At 36.9% G+C, this 18,805-nt stretch overlaps 1 protein-coding gene across 4 annotated transcripts in view; it reads left to right on the top strand.

Annotated features, from left to right (window-relative positions):
- The window catches only part of PDE1C (phosphodiesterase 1C), a 692,034-nt gene that overhangs the window by 218,779 nt on the left and 454,450 nt on the right, over nt 1-18,805 (top strand). The window lies entirely within an intron of this gene.

Consider the following 18,805-nt stretch of genomic DNA (forward strand, 5'->3'; position numbering starts at 1 on the left):
CGAGAACACAAGATGGCTGGCTACTAGCTTCTTACCTACACTTATAATCATCCTCTCCCAGCTCCCCCAGTGACCTGTGACACATCCGTGTTTCAGAGCCACAGTTAGACCCCAAGTTGTGTTGACCCAAAATTTCTCTGCTTGCCCACAAGGGGGCTTCACCACTTTATCTTACCCCCTTTCTCCACCCCTTTCATTCAACACAGTTGTTATCAGGCAAGCAGATCAGCTTGGTTCAGTCAACAGATGTATTCACTGGTATTTGAAAGATTTCAAGTTAGAGTAGAGTTTACAAATGATCCAGTCCAGTGCTCACCACTCTGTCTAAAGCTCAAATCCCTTGTATGACATCCCTGTCATGGGGTCATGAGCTCTCTGCAGGAGCCCATCCAGTGAAGGAATATTCACCATGTCCTGGAAAGCACTGATGGTCGTGGTCAGAGTGATGGACTGGCATGTGTATGGGGGTAGGGAGCAGGACACTGAGACTCACTCTGCCTTCTCTTTTTGAATGTGCTTGATAGAGTCTTTGAAATATATCCAAAGACATATCCCTAGGTCCCTAATATGTTAGCCAGCGGTCCACCAGGGGACTGGCTGATGATACCATAAGTAGCTTCTAGGAGTTTATGGATGATACGTGTAACCCAGATGTCAGCTGGAACTCCCAGTCCATTGAGATCTAGGTGAAGAGGCTTACATTGCTGTTGTGTGCTGACATTTGGAAGTTCAGGGCACTCCCCGATGCTTCCATGAGTACCTGGCATGGTGGTGTTCTTCTGACCCTGATTTCCTACCTCTGTCGATTGCTTTCCTCTATTTGCTTCTGGCTATCTTCCTATTGCTCTGACATAGTCTCAGATATGCTACGAAGCTCCTCCTCCTTTTTCTGGAGAGTAACCAAAGGCGTTGTTCAAAGCAGAGCTTGACTGAAGATTAAGAAGGGATGAACAAGAGAGATCCACAATATGCACTGCAATTGCAGGCAGACCATTTAAATTCAGTTTGATTTTCAACAGTCCATTCAGTCATTCTACCACCAATAAAAATTTTAAAGACTCCTTTGCCCATGCCACTCTTGGCCTACCACTGTACATCCTTTTATCCTCACTCTCCTCCATTCTTTACCCTTTATTTCCACCTCCCTTTTAGGAATCAAAGCCACTCCTGGGATCTCTCATGGAGAGCAGCAGCTTGACTATCTCTCTAGTTTTGGTGGATCTGCTCACACCCTTGTCCTCAGCATCTCACGTTCTACTCCTTTCAACTTATTTTTGCCTAAGTGCAGACCAGTTTCTGCTTCCTTAATGGGAATTGCAGTACCACCTATTGAGATAATAGCAAATATTTACGCTTGCTACATGTGTACATGGTTACATAATTGAAAAATATGAATAGAATTTTTTTGTGTGTAATGTGACCCCAGGGAGGGAAAGGAAGACATGGCTTGGCTGTTGCACTCCAAGCACCTCCTCCTCTAACCTCTCAATGTATACTCCTTTGAATAAAGTTAAGATGAAGTTTTAGATTTCTGCAAGAGACAGGCGAGGATAACCTGAAACCTTCTCATTTTTTACAAGCACATAGAAATGCTGAGTGAAATGTTTTAAAAATACTTTTAAATGCATAAACTTGCAGTAAAGAAAGGGAACCCCATAGGTGCCAGCAATGAAGGAGGAATTTAATATCAGTATGGTAAGCTGTTAACATGTGTGTAGATTTTGCAGCTATGCTGCATGGGGGTGGTGCTGTTAAGTCCATGTAATCTAGTAACACATGTTTTAATATCTACATGGGGAAAGGAGATAAGACCTTGGGCTATGCAGGGTGGGGAAGTTGGATCTGAAACTTCTGCCTAACTCGGACTCTTAAAACATATGGCAGATTGTGTTTTCCAAAAATATTTGTAACTATATCTCCCATCCCACATGCTCTTCTTGCAATGTGATGCTGACAAGCCTCCCACTGAGATGGCGAGGCCTCTGTTTTCTTCCCTTGTGTCTGGGTGGCCTGTAAATGTGGCAGAGATGATATGATGTGACTTGCAAAGTTAGATTATCAGAAGAGACAGCTTCCACCTGCTGCCTGTTGGGATACTTGTTCTTAGAGCACTGTCATAATGCTGTGAGGAAACAGAGACCCTGTGGAAAGCCCATCTCTGAGCGCTTCCCAAAGTACAAGTTTGTGAGCAAAATAGATAGTTGTTGTTGTTGGAAGCCACAAGTTTGGTGTGATCTGTTACGCATCAATAGGTAGTTGAAACAAGGGCTACGTCTTCAATAAAAGAGAGATCAAGAAAACAAAATGCTCCCATTAGCATAGAGGGGTAATAAGGTAACTTGCTTGGCTTTTCTGGCTCTTGAGGAAAAGTCTTCCCTGGGCAATTGAAACTACCTGAAGGGTCCAGGAACCCTTTGAGCCTAAGAAATTAACAAACATTAGTTCTGGGCTACTAATGGCAGAATCAAATGAAAAATCTTTTGAAATACAACCCAAGTCATAAGATACTCTGATGGAGAAAACAAGACCAACTAAGTATGAGCTCACAGTCAAAATTAAAAACAAAATAAAACAAAAATCCTATAAGAGGCAGCAGTCCTCCATGATGAGCAAGAGTCAGTGAACACAGATAATTAGAGCCTAAGAACTTGAGATGCAGGTCGAGTATCCTTTACCCAAAATGCCTGGGACCAGAAATGTTTTGGATTTTGAGTTTGTTTCTGACTTTGGAATATTTGTGTGTGCATAATGGGATATGTTGGGGATGGGGCCTAGGCCTAAACACAAAATTCATTTGCGTTTCATATATATCTTAAATACATAGCCTGAAGGTAACATTATACAGTATTTTAAATAATTTCATGCGTGAAGCAAAGTTTGTGTACATTAAATCATCACTGAACTGCGACCTGTCATGTGAGGTCAGATGTGAAATTCCCACTTGTGGTGTCATGGTGGTGCTCAAAAAGCCTTGAATTTTGGAGCATTTTGGATTTCAATTTTTTGGATTAGGGATGTTCAACCTGTGGTATAATGACAAACTGGAAAAAAGAAAGACTAGGTCTATTTAAAAATGACAGAAGATATAAAATGAGTTGAAACTCTAAGAAAGGAACAAGACCTTGGAAAAAAATGGAAAATCTTAAAGATAATCTGTAGGCTTCAAGAAATGTAAAATATAGCATAAAACCCCAACAAAACAAAACCCAAACACAGTTTACCAACTGTGTTCAATAGGACTAAAAGGAGAAATAATGAACCAGAAGAAAGATATATCTGAGGAGACTATCCAAAATGTAGCACAGAGAAATGGTGGATATAGAAGAATGGTCAAACACTACGGAAGACAGAATGAGAAGGGCCAGCCCACATTTAGTAGGAGGTCAGAATGAAAGACCAGAGAGAATATGGACAAAATAGTAACTGAAGATCTAGTGGCTGAGAATTTTTCAGAATTGACTAGTGATATGAATCCTCAGACTGGCGAATTGTACCTAGTTTCAAACAGGAAAATAAAAATCTATTGGCAGATACATTATAATGAAACTGCAGAACATTATAGATGATGAGCCAACACCAAAGATAATTGAAAAGACAGGTTACCTACTGTGTCTGAGACTACGAGTTTAGTGTTTTTTTTTTTTTAATTTTTATTTTTGGTAGTTTTGCTCTTGTCACCCAGGCTGGAGTGCAGTGGCACGATCTTGGCTCACTGCAACCTCTGCTTCCTGGGTTTAAGCCATTCTCCTGCCTCAGCCTCCTGGGTAGCTGGGACTACAGGCATGTGCCACCATGCCCGGCTAATTTTTGTATTTTTTTTTTTTAGTAGAGACAGGGTTTCACCATGTTGGCCAGGCTGGTCTCGAACTCCTGACCTCAAGTGGTCTGCCCACCTTGGCCTCCCAAAGTGCTGGGATATAGGCGTGAACAACTGCTCCTGGCTGAGTTTTGTTTTTTCTATGTTAAAAGAACTTCAGTTTTTAGCTGGGCCTATGTCCCCATATCCAAATACAGAGTTAAAGCTAGGTGTGACCATGTAACTAAGTTCTGGTCAATAGAATGTAAGCAGAACTGCCAAAGAAAGATTTCTGGAAACTTTCTTGAGGCTTTTGTGTAGTCTTTGTCCCCTTTCTTTTTTATCCCTTTTTCATCCTGCTGCCAAGGACACAAATGTAATGCTTAGCGCTCTAGCTGCCATCTCGGACCACAATGATAATGCTCAAACCCAAGGGTTGGTAGAGTGGTAATCTAAAGATTTTGTGAAACAGAGCTGCTATATCAGTTCTGAAAGGCTTACATCTCACTCAACAGAGATGTAAACTTCTATCTCTAATTTTTATATAACAGAGATATAAGCTTTTATTTCATTTAATCCACTGGAATTTTGAGTTTCTGTTATTCAGACATAGCTAATCATAACTGATGTATCTATCGTAGATTAATTATTAGACTGACTGCAGACTTCCCAATAGTCTATTTAGAAGCCAGAAGTCAAATTGAATAATATTTGTATAGAGATGAGGGAAGAATACTGTTGACCTGAAATTTTAAACTGAGATAAATATCATTTAAGAATGAGGGCAAAATAAAGACATCTTTCAGGCAAACTCATTCTGAGAGAATTTATCATACACGTCCTTCCTGAGATAACTGCTAAAAGATATACCTCAGGAAGACTGTTGAATCCAGAAAGAGGAATGAACATAGGATAAAAAGACTAACCATTATTTATGTAATTCACAATTAAAAATTAAAATGAATATTAAGATGATTGCTGCTATTTAGTTTTAAAAAATAAAAATGGCTTTATTGAAATATTCACATTATTTTAAAGCTTACCATTTAAAGGGCATAATTCAATGATTTTTAGTATGTTTATGGAGTTGTGCCACCATCACCATAATCTAATTTCAGATAATTTTTGTCATTCCAAAAAGAAGTCCTGTGCCCAATAGTTACTTTCCATCTGAGATCCATGCTCACAGTCCTAGGAAGCTATTTAAATACTTCTTTTCTTATAGATTTGCCTATTCTGGCCATTTTATATAAATGAAGTCATACAATATTTGGTCTATTGTGACCGGCTATGTTTTTGATTTAGCATAACGTCTTCAAGGTTCATCCACGTTGTAACATGTATAAGCAAATCATTCCTTTATATTGCAGAACAATATTCCCTAGAATGGATATACATTTTATTTTTCCTTTCCTCAGTTGATGGACATTTGGGTTGTCTCTAATTTTTGGCTATTGTGAATAATGTTGCTATGGATATTTGTATATTATTTTAAAAAGTGTGTATATGTTTTCATTTAGCTTGCTTATATACCTATGAGTGGAATTGCTGGATTATATGGTAACTCTAAGTTCAACATTTTGAGGAACTTGCAGACTGTTATCCAAAGTTATTTTACTCTTTTATATTTCTGTTCACAATGTATGAGGGTTCCAATTTCTCTAAATCCTTCTCTACACATGGTATGGTTATTCAAATAAATTTAACCCTAATGTGTGTGAAATATTGATATATTATGGCTTAGATTTGTATTTCTCTAATGACTAATAATGTTTAGCATATTTTAATATGCTTATTGCCCACTCGTATATCTTATTTGGAGAGCTAGATTTTAAGAAAAGGGGTAGCATCCCATTCTCTGAATTTCTAGTTGAAGGAAGCATACTTAAGATGGAAAATTGCCATCACACAAAAACTGCCAAACTTATTTATTAACCAAAAGTAGAAGAAAATAGAAACCCCTAAAGTGTTAGTTCCCAAACTGGACTCATAATTTCTCCTCATCCCTATAGAAGTTCCTACTCCTGTGTTTTCTAACTGAATTGGTGCCATCCTATTTATTAGGCAATATTAACTGAACACCTACAGATCATATATGCATCTCTATTCTCCCTCATCAGTCACCAAATTCCACTCATCCTGACTCCTGAATTGTCTTATTCAGATCATTCTACTTTATTCTCATGGACACAACTTTATTTTAAATCCTTAACATTCCTTATGTAATAGATTCCACTGAGTCTCCATCTTCCTCTGTGAAATCAGTTCTCCTCCCTGCCAGAGCAATCTTTTAAAAGATAAATCTGACCATGTCATTCTCCCTCTTAAAAGCCTTCACACACATTCTAGGAAGATAAAATAGACATACATTTTCCTATTTTTCCTATGAATTACAACCAAAACCCCTGGATATTATATACAAAATAAACAAAAGAATAACTATGAAGGCAAAAAGAAGAAGACAGAGTGACTAGAAGACTTGGGACCCAAGAAACAACATGGTGATGAGTTCCCTGAGTTTTCTTTTTTATCATATACCATAGACTTCGAGCTGAAAAAGATAAAAACCTGGAAATGACAACAGGTACCCACAAAAAAGAGCCCTAACATAACTCTACTCTCTACCTAAGGACCAGGAAAGGAGAAGCCTAGCAAGACAGAAAACTTTTAGATAATAAACACTCTACTCCCTCCAAACATCACAGAAAAAGCTGTGGCCCCATCCTCACCCATTCCAAAAAAGGCTTGCTGGGAAACCTGGATGTCCACCCTCACAAAGCTGTAACAAGGTATCTCAACACCCTTGGTGGGGTGGCATCAGAAAAAATTAAACAGAGAACTGGCCCCTTCATCTAAACCAGCCTTCCTCCCATCATGATGTCAGTGGAGAATATGTGGGGACCTAGACTGCCACTTCTAACTGACAGTAACCAAGCATCCCTCTTCCTCCCTGCTGGGCTGAGTGTCAGGGGAGGCGTAGAGGAGAATCAGGACTATAGCATTGTATAATGATAATGAGGTCATTCCATACACAGTGTCAGTAGAGACCATGTGGGGAGCTGAAACTCTCACCCCTTCCCAGTGATAACAAAGCTACATCCTTCCTCAGGTGTCAATGGAGCAATGGAAGCCCAGTAGGGAACTTGAACTTCTACCTCCATCTGGCATAATAAGGTAGTGCACCTTATTCCTTTGCTTGATCTGTGCCAGAGAAAGTCAGTTCAAACAGGATAAACCTGAAGAAACCCATGCCAAGATTCACTATTATTATTATTATTATTTTATTTTTAAAAATTTGAGACAGGGTCTCACTATGTTGCCCAGGCTGGTTTTGAACTCCTGGGCTCAAGCTATCCTCCCAAAGTGCTGGGATTACAGGCATAAGCCACTGAACCCAGCCTCATAATTAAACTTCTAAAATCTCAAGAGAAATCTTGAAAGCAGCCAGAGAAAAGAGACATCTTACTTATAGGGAAAACACAATTTGAATGAGAACAGATTTCTGATCAGAAGCCATGGAGGCACAATATTTTTCAAATGCTAAAAGGGTAGAACTGTCAACCTAGAATCCCCTCTAATCAGCAAAAATATTCCTCAGAAATGGAGGGGAAATAAAGACATTATAAAATGAAGGAAAACTAAGAATTTGTTGCCAGCAGGCCTACTCTAAAAGAATATCTAAAGAAAGTTCTCTAAACAAAAAGAAAACAATAAGAGAAGGAACCTTGGGACATCAGAAAGGAAGAAAGAACACAGTAAGCAACAATGTGACTAAATCCAATAATGTTTCCTTCTCCTCTTGAGTTTTCTAAGCTATGTTTGATGGTTGAAGCAAAAATATTAGCACTATTTGATAATGTTCTAAATGTATGTATAGGAAATATTTAGTACAATTATATCAAAGAGGAGAAATTAAAGGGATGTAAAGGGAGGTAAGGTTTCCACATTTTACTTACACTTCCAAAATGATAACATCAGAAGACTTTGGTAAGTTATTTTTATATATATAGTGTAATATCTAGTACAACTATTGAGAAAATGATGCAAAGAGATACACAATAGGTAAAGTGGAATTCTGAAAAAGGTTCAAGTAAGCCACAGGAAGGCAGGAAAAGTAAACTAGATAAATGAAAAACAAAGAGGACAAATAGGACACAAAAAATAAAATAGCAGATGTAAGCCCTGACATATCAATAATTACATTAAATGTAAATGGTCTAAATATAGTAATTAAAAGACAGAGATTGGCAGAGTGGGTTAAAAAACATGACCCAACTATGTGCTATTAAAAACTCACTTCAAATATGACTATATAGGCAGGTTGACAGCTCATGCAAACATTAATTGAAGGAAACCTGTAGTGGCTATATTAACATCAGATAATGTAGACTTCAGAATGAAGAAAATGTAGAGGCAGAGAGAGACATTATATAATAATAAAAGGGTCAGCCTACAAGGAAGACATAGCAATCCTATATATTTATGCACCAAACAATATAATTGCAAAATATGTAAAGTAGAATCTGTTAGACCTAAAATGAGAAATAGAAAAATCTACAATTAGAATTGGAGACTTCAACACATCTTTCTCAACAATAGATTGAACACAAGACACAAATTATGAATATCAGGAATAAAACAGGGGATATCACCACAGACCATGCAGATATCAAAAGGATAATAAGGGAATACTGTGAACAGTGCTACACAGATATATTTGATGACTTAGATGAAATGGGCTATTTTCTTAAAAAACATAAACTACTGGCCTGGCTCATGCCTGTAATCCCAGCACTTTGGGAGGCCGAGGCGGGTGGATCACGAAGTCAGGAGATCGAGACCATCCTGGCGAATATGGTGAAACCCCGTCTCTACTAAAAATACAAAAAAATTAGCTGGGTGTGGTGGCAGGCGCCTGTAGTCCCAGCTACTTGGGAGGCTGAGGCAGGAGTATGGAGTGAACCTGGGAGGTGGAGCTTGCAGTGAGTGGAGATCGCGCCACTGCACTTCAGCCTGGGCGACAGAGTGAGACTCCGTCTCAAAAGAAAAAACAAAAAAACGAAAAAAAAACAAACAAAAAAACACATAAACTACCAAAACTCATCCAATGTGAAGTAGATAATTTGAATAGCCTTATAACTCTATATTAAGAAAGTTTAGTATGTAATAAAAAACTGCCGCCCACTGCAATCTCTAGGTCCACATGGTGTGACTCAAATATTCTACCAAATTTCTAAAGAAAAATTAACAACAATTCTACATAATCTCTTCCAGAAAATAGAAGAGAAGGGAATATTTCTCAATTCATGTATGAAGCTAGCAGTCTTGATGCCAAAACCGAGAAAGACAGTACAAAAAGAGAAAAATTACAGACCAATATCTCATTAATATAGATGCAAAAACCTTTACCAAAATTTTCACAAATGGAATTCAATAATATCTTAAACAAAGTCTACGCCACACAACCAAGTGGGGTTAATTCTATGGATGCAAGTTTCATTCACTATTCTAAAATCAATCAGTATAATCCACTATGTTAATAGGCTAAAGAAGAAAAATTACATGATCATATCGATTGATGCACAAAAATATTTGACAGCATTCAACATTCATTCGTGATAGAAACTCTCAGAAAAATAATAATTTAGGGGAATTTCTTCAACTTGATAAGGAACATCTACAAAAACCTTCAACTAACTTTATATTTAAGGGCAAAAACAGATGCTTTTCTTTAAAAATGAGAACAAGGCAAGAATGTTCAGTTACACCACTCCTATTCAACATAGGGTTGAAAGCTCTAGCCAGTGTAATAAGGGATGAAAATAAAAATTTAAAAACATACAGATAAAAAAGACAAGTAAAATTGTCCCTTTTGCAGATAACATGGTTATTTACATAGAAAATCCCAAGGAAGCTAATTAACAAAATTTCTAGAACTAATAAATGAGTTCTAGCAAGGTCACAGTATGTAAGATAAACATACAAAATCAATTGTATTCCTGTATAAAAATAAAATATTTACAACATATAACAAGGTGAATCATATAACAAGGTGAAATATGTAGATGTAAATCTAACAAAACTTGTATGTACAAGACTTGTATGCTGAAAACTATGCAGTGCCCATGAAAGAAATCAAATAACATCTAAATAAGTGGAGATGCATACTGTGTTCATGGATTGGAAGATGAAACATAGCAAATATGTCAATTCTCCCTATAATTATATGCAGATTTAACACAATCTCTATCAAGATCCCAGCAAGATTTTTTATAGCTATAGGTAAGAGTGTTCTAAAATTTATACAGAAAATCATAGGAAGTAGAACAGTTAAACCATTTTTAAAAAGAAAAAAAAAGTGTGAGGAGTCTATCTACTCGATTTCAAGGCCTAATATATAACTACAGTGATTAAGATGAGTGGTATTGGTGAAAGCATAGACTCACAAATTAATGGAATAGAATAGAAAACCCAGAAATGAATCCACAAAAATATGCTGAACTGATTTTCGACAGAGATGAAAAAGCAATTCAATGGAGGAAATATGACCTTTTCAACAAATTGTGCTTCGGTGTTGGACATCTGTAAACAAAAATATGAACCTTGACCTGTCTTACACATTAAACAAAAAATAATTCAAAATAGATCATGGGCCTAAATATAAAACTGTAAAGCTTATAGAAAAAACAAAATCTTTGGGACTTATGACTAGGAAAAATGGACTTGACACACAAAAAATATGATCTATAAAAGTAAAAATTGATAAATTGGGCTTCATCAACATTAAAAATTGATGTTCTGTGAAAGATTTTGTTAGGATAAAAAGACATTCTACAAGGTGGGATAAAATATTTGCAAACCACATATACAACAAAGGACTGGTATCTAGAATGTATAAAGAATTCTCAAAACTCAACAGTAAAAAGCAAACAACGCATTTTGAATATGGTCAAAGAACATGAATAGACATCTCACCAGAGAAAATATACAGATGGCAAATAAACACATGAAAAGATATGAAAAGGGAAAATGCAAATTAAATGCATGAAGAATGAAATGCAAATTAAAACCACAATGAGATACCACTACACACCTACCCGAACAGCTAAAATAAAAATGGTGATCACTCCAAATGCTGAGGGTGCAGAGAAACTGAATTACTCATACATGGTTGGTGATACAGCCATTCTGAAAAGTAACTTGGTAGTATCTTAAAAAGCTAAACATACAACTACCATACGACCAGCAATTGCACTCTTGGGCATTTATCCCAGAAAAATGAAGACTTATATTAACACAAAAACCTACATGAATGCTTATAGCAGCTTTTTCCGTAGTAGCCAAAAATTGGAAGCAACCCAGATGTATTCTAACAGATGAATGGTTAAACAAACTGTGCTGGACTATTACTCAGCAAGAAAGAGGAATGAGCTACTGATCCATGCAACAACCTGGATGACTCTTCAGAGAATTACGGTGAGTGAAAAAAACTAGTCCCCTAAGGTTACATACTGTGTGAGTCTATTTGTATAACATTCTCGAGATGACACAACTATAAAGATAGAGAACAGACTAGTGACTGTCGGGGGTTAAAAGGGGGTAGGGTGGAAGGAAAATGAGTAAGGCTATAACAGGATAACATGAGGGATCTTTGTGGTGATGGAAATGTTTGTAAATTGACTGCATCAGTGTCAACATTCTGGTTGTGATCTTGTACTATGGTGTTACAAAATGTCACCATTGGAGGAACTTCATAAACAGTAAAGGGAATCACCATATTATTTCTTACAACTGCATGTGAATTTACAAATTTACAATTCTCTCAAAAGAGGGAGTGATTAAAAGAATTTAATTTAAAAACATCTTCACTGACTTCTCACAGCCTGCAGAATAAAGTCAAAGCCCTTGGAATACCGCATAAGCTCCTTCAAGCTGACCTCCTCTGTCATGCAGTAAATCACCATTTAAGCTCCAGAAAAATTTAACTAGTTGCTCTCCCAGGATATTTCACTTCTCCATGCCTTGCATATGCTGTCCCTTCTGCATGGAAAATCCTCTCCCTCTGCTGATCACCAAACAAACCCACTCATTTCTCAAAACTTTGATCATAGACCACCTCTTCTACAAAGCCTGGCCTGACTCCCCAGGATAAAATTAATCACTTTCTTCTTTATTTGACATCTATATATTTCTACACAGTTATAGTATTGCTTGCTTCACACTGTGTCCTAAGTATGTCTTTAATGGCTGTCTCCCCACTAGATTCTGAGTTCCTTGAAAGCAGAAACTGCCCCACCAGTCAGTATATCGTAGGTGTTCAATAAATGTTTGTTTAATTGGACTGAAAGCAGAGTGAATGAAAAGATTCAAGATCTGTGCCAACTCCAAACCAGGAGGGAAAATCCACTCATCCCCTGGAAGTTCTTAGAGATTCATACTCAGTTACTCTACTAGACAGAATTCAGATGCATTATTAATTTAAAAGACCACATAATTTATCAGTCATAAGTTCCTGTGATGCCTGCTTTTCAACGAATACTTATGGAGCACCAACTCAATAGTGTGCCAAGCACTATATTCAGCACACCTCCCCTGGACAGGCAGGTAGACCAAGGTGGTGCAACAGTTCCTGCCATGGTGTGCATTAGGCCGTGGCTAAGCCATGGACTGAAGCCCAGGGTGAACACATACAGTTTTGTAGGCTGTGAAATGTGCAAGTCCAGAGAACATCATCCTATAGACTAAGCTATGAACACCTTCCTCTTCAGTTGTGTAGTTTTGGGGGCCCTATTGAAATTCTTACATTTGCAGCTGCAATTCTTGAAACCCATGAAATAATTGCCTGATTTCCAGGTCAGTACATTTTATGAAGCTAGGTTCCCTAATCCAATAGAGCAATCTAATAAGAAAGGAGGTGAAGATGTGAAGCCAGTTGGGTCAGAAACCAAAGAAAGCCCATGCATGATATAATTGAAGCAGGTGGAAGAAAGACAAGGCTGACGAGATGTTCAGCCAAGCTTTTAATGTGGTTTCTATAGCCTCAGAAGAAGACATTTTAGAAGTAGATACAAAAGTTAACCTTGAAAGGACATTCTGGGTGTGGGGGTATAAAAATGAGTAAGTCACAGTTCTTTCCCATAGGAGTTTAGTGTCTTTATTATCAGCAAAGGCTAGTTTGGGCAAAAAGTAGAAAAAATTATTTTCTGTGATCTATATATTACCCTAAAGCCTCTATTTTTTCTGGAACTCTTGATAAAAACCCTAAATCTTCAATTACTTTCAAACGCTTTTTTTTTTTATTGCGGTGCATATCCCATTTAAACATGTCTCAGATTAACGTGGCACTCTCTTCCAAGTGCTCAGAGCACTTCATATGTACTATATCCCTGAATTCATTCCCACCAAATTTTTATAATTAGGTTAAAAATCAACCCTGGAACTTCCCAAAGGAATACTAGGCAGATTTACAAATGAATCATCCAACAGATGGTAAGACTTGGATTTTTGCATGCTTTGCAGACATTAGCATACTTCAGGGTAGTTACGCATTAAAAAATTTTCACTTAATTTTGGTGGAGGTGGTGTCTGAATTAGTGAAGTATAAATTATAGAAAATTAAAAACAAATGCTATCTTCTAATTCTCAAGTATCCAACTTACCCTAACCATGAAGAAAATGTTTGTCAAGTGTATTTCACTGCTAACGGATAAGCTTTTGTTCTGATTAGTCTACTAAATGAATGCTGTTGAAGTTCTTCAAAACAGTCTCCCTTTAATTTTTTGTACATCATTACTCTGCTGAACAGATTCATTCTTTTTATGTATGACAAAGAGTAATGGAGACCTTTCCTCTTGGAATTGATGGTCTCACTATATAGTGATCCACTGCACCAGATGAATTTCTAAATAGACTTTGAAAATTATCTCAGGGCTGTGCACATCAGTTGGACAAGGACAGATGTAATGCTTTGCTTTGAAGCAGGTTGAGTCCCATTCTTACTTCCAACTCTTTAGGCTTGGGTTATGCATTGCTTATTGTGATAACTAGCTGTTTGAGTACAAATGTTAGTCTTATTCTTGATTCTTTCTGCTGATAGCTCAAGTAAATGGTGCCTAAATAGACGATGAATAAAATCTAGAGTAACACACATACCTTGCCTTGTGAAAATTAACAAGCTCTGTATGAGATTTTTTTGCACTCCAGAATGATTAAACTAGGGATAAATCTAAAATGAAACTTCAAATGAAATCTGAAGAACTAGGGAAAGAAAATACCATCCTAAAGACTTAGGAGAAAGGTAGACTTCTGAATATAGAGGCCCAAAGAAAAATGCAAATCCTACTTTGCATTCCCCCAAAGAAATGAGAAGATGTAGCCCTGGTGAGATAGCAGCAGAAAGACATAAGAAGAGAAACACGTGTTTTCAGAGTTAGAGATAAATAAAAATATGTAACATAGGAATTAAAATCCTCACTGAAGTATAAAAATTACAGCAACAAAATTTTTATCAATGATTAGAAGTTAAATTTGAAAACACTGTCTTGGAAAATAGATGAAAATTGAAAATGATGAGAAAAGGTAGTAGGAGGTCATAAAAGAAAGAACCATCATAAACAAATGAATCATATGTATGCTGAGAGAAAAGTTGGAAAAGAATCAGCAAAGAAAAAATTGAAGGCAGCTTGCCTGAACAGAAGAAAGTAAGACCTGGGTTTGCAGATTAAAAGGGCTCCCTGTGTTCAAGAGAAATAATTTTTTTAGTAAAATTCCCCCCCCCCAATTTCATATATACTAGCAACATTTTTGAATTACAAAGATAAAGAAAAATGTTTGCCTGCAAAGAAAAAAAACCTATCAGACTTTATTCCTAATTCTCTTCTACAGCATGCAAATAGCATAAGACAGCTGAGAAATATGTTGAATTTAATGAAAATTCAATAAATCTATACCTAAGTTGTTGTTCTTGTGTATCTCATTAGCCACCATGCCATTCTTGGAAAGAATTCTTCAAGGGTATACTTCAGCCAATTGAAACAGCAATCAAAATAAATTCTGTAGAACTGTGCTGTCCTGTATAATGTTGCTATTAAGCACTTGAAATGTGGCTAGTTCTAACTGAGACGTGCAGTAAGTGTAAAATACACAATGGATTTTGAGAAAAAGTAAAAGAATATAAAAATTCCATTAATATTTTTTGTATTGATTATATGTTAAAATGACCAGATTTTTGATTTATTGGCTTAAAATTTTCAAAATTATTTGTGTTTGTCTTCAATGAATGTAGCTACTAGACAATTTAAAACTACATATGTAGCTTGCATCTGTTCCATTGAACAGTGTTGCTCTAGATTATAAATTGTCACATTAAAGAAGTATTGAGCACCAAAACCAGGTAAATGTATCTTTAAGTCCAAATATTTATTGGACATAAAATTAAAAAACAGAATGTTATGTGAAATACCATCATAATTCTTTTTTTTTTTTCTTTGAGATGAGTCTCGCTCTGTCGCCCAGGCTGGAGTGCAGTGGCGCAATCTCGGCTCACTGCAAGCTCCGCCTCCCGGGTTCACGCCATTCTCCTGCCTCAGCCTCTCCGAGTAGCGCCCGGCTAATTTTTTGTATTTTTTAGTAGAGACGGGGTTTCACTGTGGTCTCGATCTCCTGACCTCGTGATCCGCCCGCCTCGGCCTCCCAAAGTGCTGGGATTACAAGCGTGAGCCACCGCGCCCAGCCCCATCATAATTCTTAACAGTGAAGCATCTTAATATTAAAATAACAATTTAGCAAAATATCTAAAAATTCACATGATGTTAGTAAAAGTGAGCAGAGGGAAAGAAAGAGATGGGAAAGGTAATCTCATCACCTCAGACAGATAGGAGTCAGTGGACACTATTAAGTTATTGATGTTGATAAAAATAAGAGAAACAGAATATAAGAATATATAATTTTAAATTTAAAGATAACTATCAGCCAGGCATGGCTGCATATACCTGTAATCCCAGCTACTTGAGAGACTGAGGCAGGAGTATTGCTTGAGCCCAGGAGTTGGAGGCCAGCCTGGGTGACATAGTGAGACCTTGTCTCTAAAAATAAAAGAAAGAGAGAAAGAGAAAGAGAGAGAAGGAAAGAAAGAAAAGAAAATTATAATAGTTTCCCAATCTGGATTAAAACACATTACAGCTATATATTGTTTCAAGAGGAAAAACTAAAACCAAAAATGATAGGCAAGAGTGTTTCAGGTAATTACAAATAAAAAGGAGCTAGCTCTGGTAGGATCAACTTTCTAAAAAGCAGAGTTCAAGGAACAAATTGCAAAATGAGTAATTTTCTATTGATAAGGGAGGGATGCCGTCCACAATGAAGATGTGAAAATGCTACACCTTATTCCAGCCATAGGATACATCTTGCGTGCTATGCTAGATATGGTCTTTTTCTTTAAATTAGTGCCCATGAAGTAGTTACAAAAATTCCCGTGAGTTAGATGACAAAAAATCAGATTAGATTAAATCAAGATCAGATTATGTAGGACATACTCTCTGACTATACTATTACAAAGTTACCATATTATAGTCATATAATATGCAATATTATTACATTAATGACATATTATGTAACCATATAATGACTATATTGTTACCTAGAAAATAAAAAAGGTAAGGAAAGGAAGAAGACAAGTTTAGGCGACATCATCACTAAAAACAACTATTGGAAATATGTTTTCAAAAATAGACAACTTCTGGGAAACAAACATTGCCATTGCGGTCTTCTTAGAAGTTGACATGTCAAACGGGTGACATGTAGCCAAAACCATAGATAGAAATTCTCTGATTTAAAAAACAAATTAGGGAAAAAAGTGGAAGACTAATCTATTGAAAGTAGGGGAATGAAAATATCAAATCTAAAAGCAAAGACAAATGAATTAGAAATGGGAAAGCAGCAGAGTTTCTAAATTCAAGAACTACCACTTTAAAAAGGCAATGAAATTAACAAATCTCTAGACTAGCAAGGTCCAGTGAAACTTGCTGTAATGTTGGAAAATTCTGTTGGTGCTATGCAATACAGCAGCTACTAGTCATGTGTCTATTGAACATTGAAATGTGCTAGTGAGACTAAAGAAGTGGATTTTTAATTTTATTAAATTTTAGTTATTCCAAATTTAAATCACCACATGTGACTAATGGCCATCGTATTGGAAAGAAGAGCTCTAGAAAGTAGACAGAGAAGAAACTAAGCAAATAAATACTCAAAAATATTAATATGTAGATGAAGATTAAAACAGAAGATGCAAATAAATTTATGTGAACAAATTTGAATATCTCTGCAAAATGGCAATTGTAAAGGAAAATATTCCAAAAGAAATAGGTAAGATGAATGCAGCAATAACAAAGACTTTTAAAATTTTGTGAAATAATTACTTTGCTAAAATTAATTTGGATTCCAAGAGTTTTATAGGCAATTTTATTCAAATATTGGGGAATAGACTATTCCCGGGATAAAAACAATGTAAAAGAAGAAACTAAAGGCTAGAATGGAAACCCAAGGTGAGGAATAGAATTACTGGCAGTGCAAATCTGTAAGTATATTCTAGTAACAATATAACGTGACCAAAGAGAAACTATCTGATTAATGCAAGTTGGCTTTACTATTAAGAATTTTTTTTTTTTTTTTTGAGACAGAGTTTTGCTCTTTTTGCCCAGGCTGGAGTGCAATGGCACTATCTCGGCTCACAGCAACCTCTGCCTCCCGGGTTCAAGCGATTTCTCCTGCATTAAGAAGTTTTTTTTTTTTTTTTTTTTTTTTTTTTTTTTTCTGGGACGGAGTTTCGCTCTTGTTGCCCAGGCTGGAGTGCAATGGCGCAATCTCGACTCACCACAACCTCTGCCTCCTGGGTTCAAGTGATTATCCTGCCTCAGCCTCCTGAGTAGCTGGGATTACAGGCATGTGCCACCACGCCCAGCTAATTTTGTATTTTTAGTAGAGACAGGGTTTCTCCACGCTGGTCAGGCTGGTGTCGAACTCCTGACCTCAGGTGATCCACCCGCCTTGGCCTCCCAAAGTGTTGGGATTACAGGCATGAGCCACTGCGCCCGGCCAAGAAGTTATTTTATTTTATTTTTTATTATACTTAAAGTTTTAGGGTACATGTGCACAACGTGCAGGTTTGTTACATATGTATACATGTGCCATGTTGGTGTGCTGCACCCATTAACTCTTCATTTAACGTTAGGTATAACTCCTAATGCTATCCCTCCCCCCTCCCCCTACCCCACAACAGGCCCCAGTGTGTGATGTTCCCCTTCTTGTGTCCATGTGTTCTCATTGTTCGATTCCCACCTATGAGTGAGAACATGCGGCGTTTGTTTTTTTGTCCTTGCAACAGTTTGCTGAGAATGATGGTTTCCAGCTTCATCCATGTCCCCCTATAAAGGACATGAACTCATCATTTTCTATGGCTGCATAGTATTCCATGGTGTATATGTGCCACATTTCTTAATCAGTCTATCATTGTTGGACATTTGTCTTGGTTCCAAGTCTTTGCTATTGTGAATAGTGTCACAATAAACATACGTGTGCATGTGTCTTTATAGCAGCATGTTTTATAATCCTTTGGGTATATGCCCAGTAATGGGATGGCTGGGTCAAATGATATTTCTAGTTCTAGATCCCTGAGGAATCGCCACACTGACTTCCACAATGGTTGAACTAGTTTACAGTCCCACCAACAGTGTAAAAGTGTTCCTATTTCTCCACATCCTCTCCAGCATCTGTTGTTTTGTGACTTTTTAATGATTGCCATTCTAACTGGTGTGAGATGGTATCTCATTGTGGTTTTGATTTGAATTTCTCTGATGGCCAGTGATGATGAGCATTTTCTCATGTGTCTTTTGGCTGCATAAGTGTCTTCTAAGAAGTGTCTGTTCATATCCTTCACCCACTTTTTGATGGGGTTGTTTGTTTTTTTCTTGTAAATTTGTTTGAGTTCATTGTAGATTCTGGATATTAGTCGTT

Source organism: Symphalangus syndactylus, chromosome 9 (genome assembly GCF_028878055.3).
Source record: "Symphalangus syndactylus isolate Jambi chromosome 9, NHGRI_mSymSyn1-v2.1_pri, whole genome shotgun sequence".
In the NCBI taxonomy this organism is placed as follows: Eukaryota; Metazoa; Chordata; class Mammalia; order Primates; family Hylobatidae; genus Symphalangus; species Symphalangus syndactylus.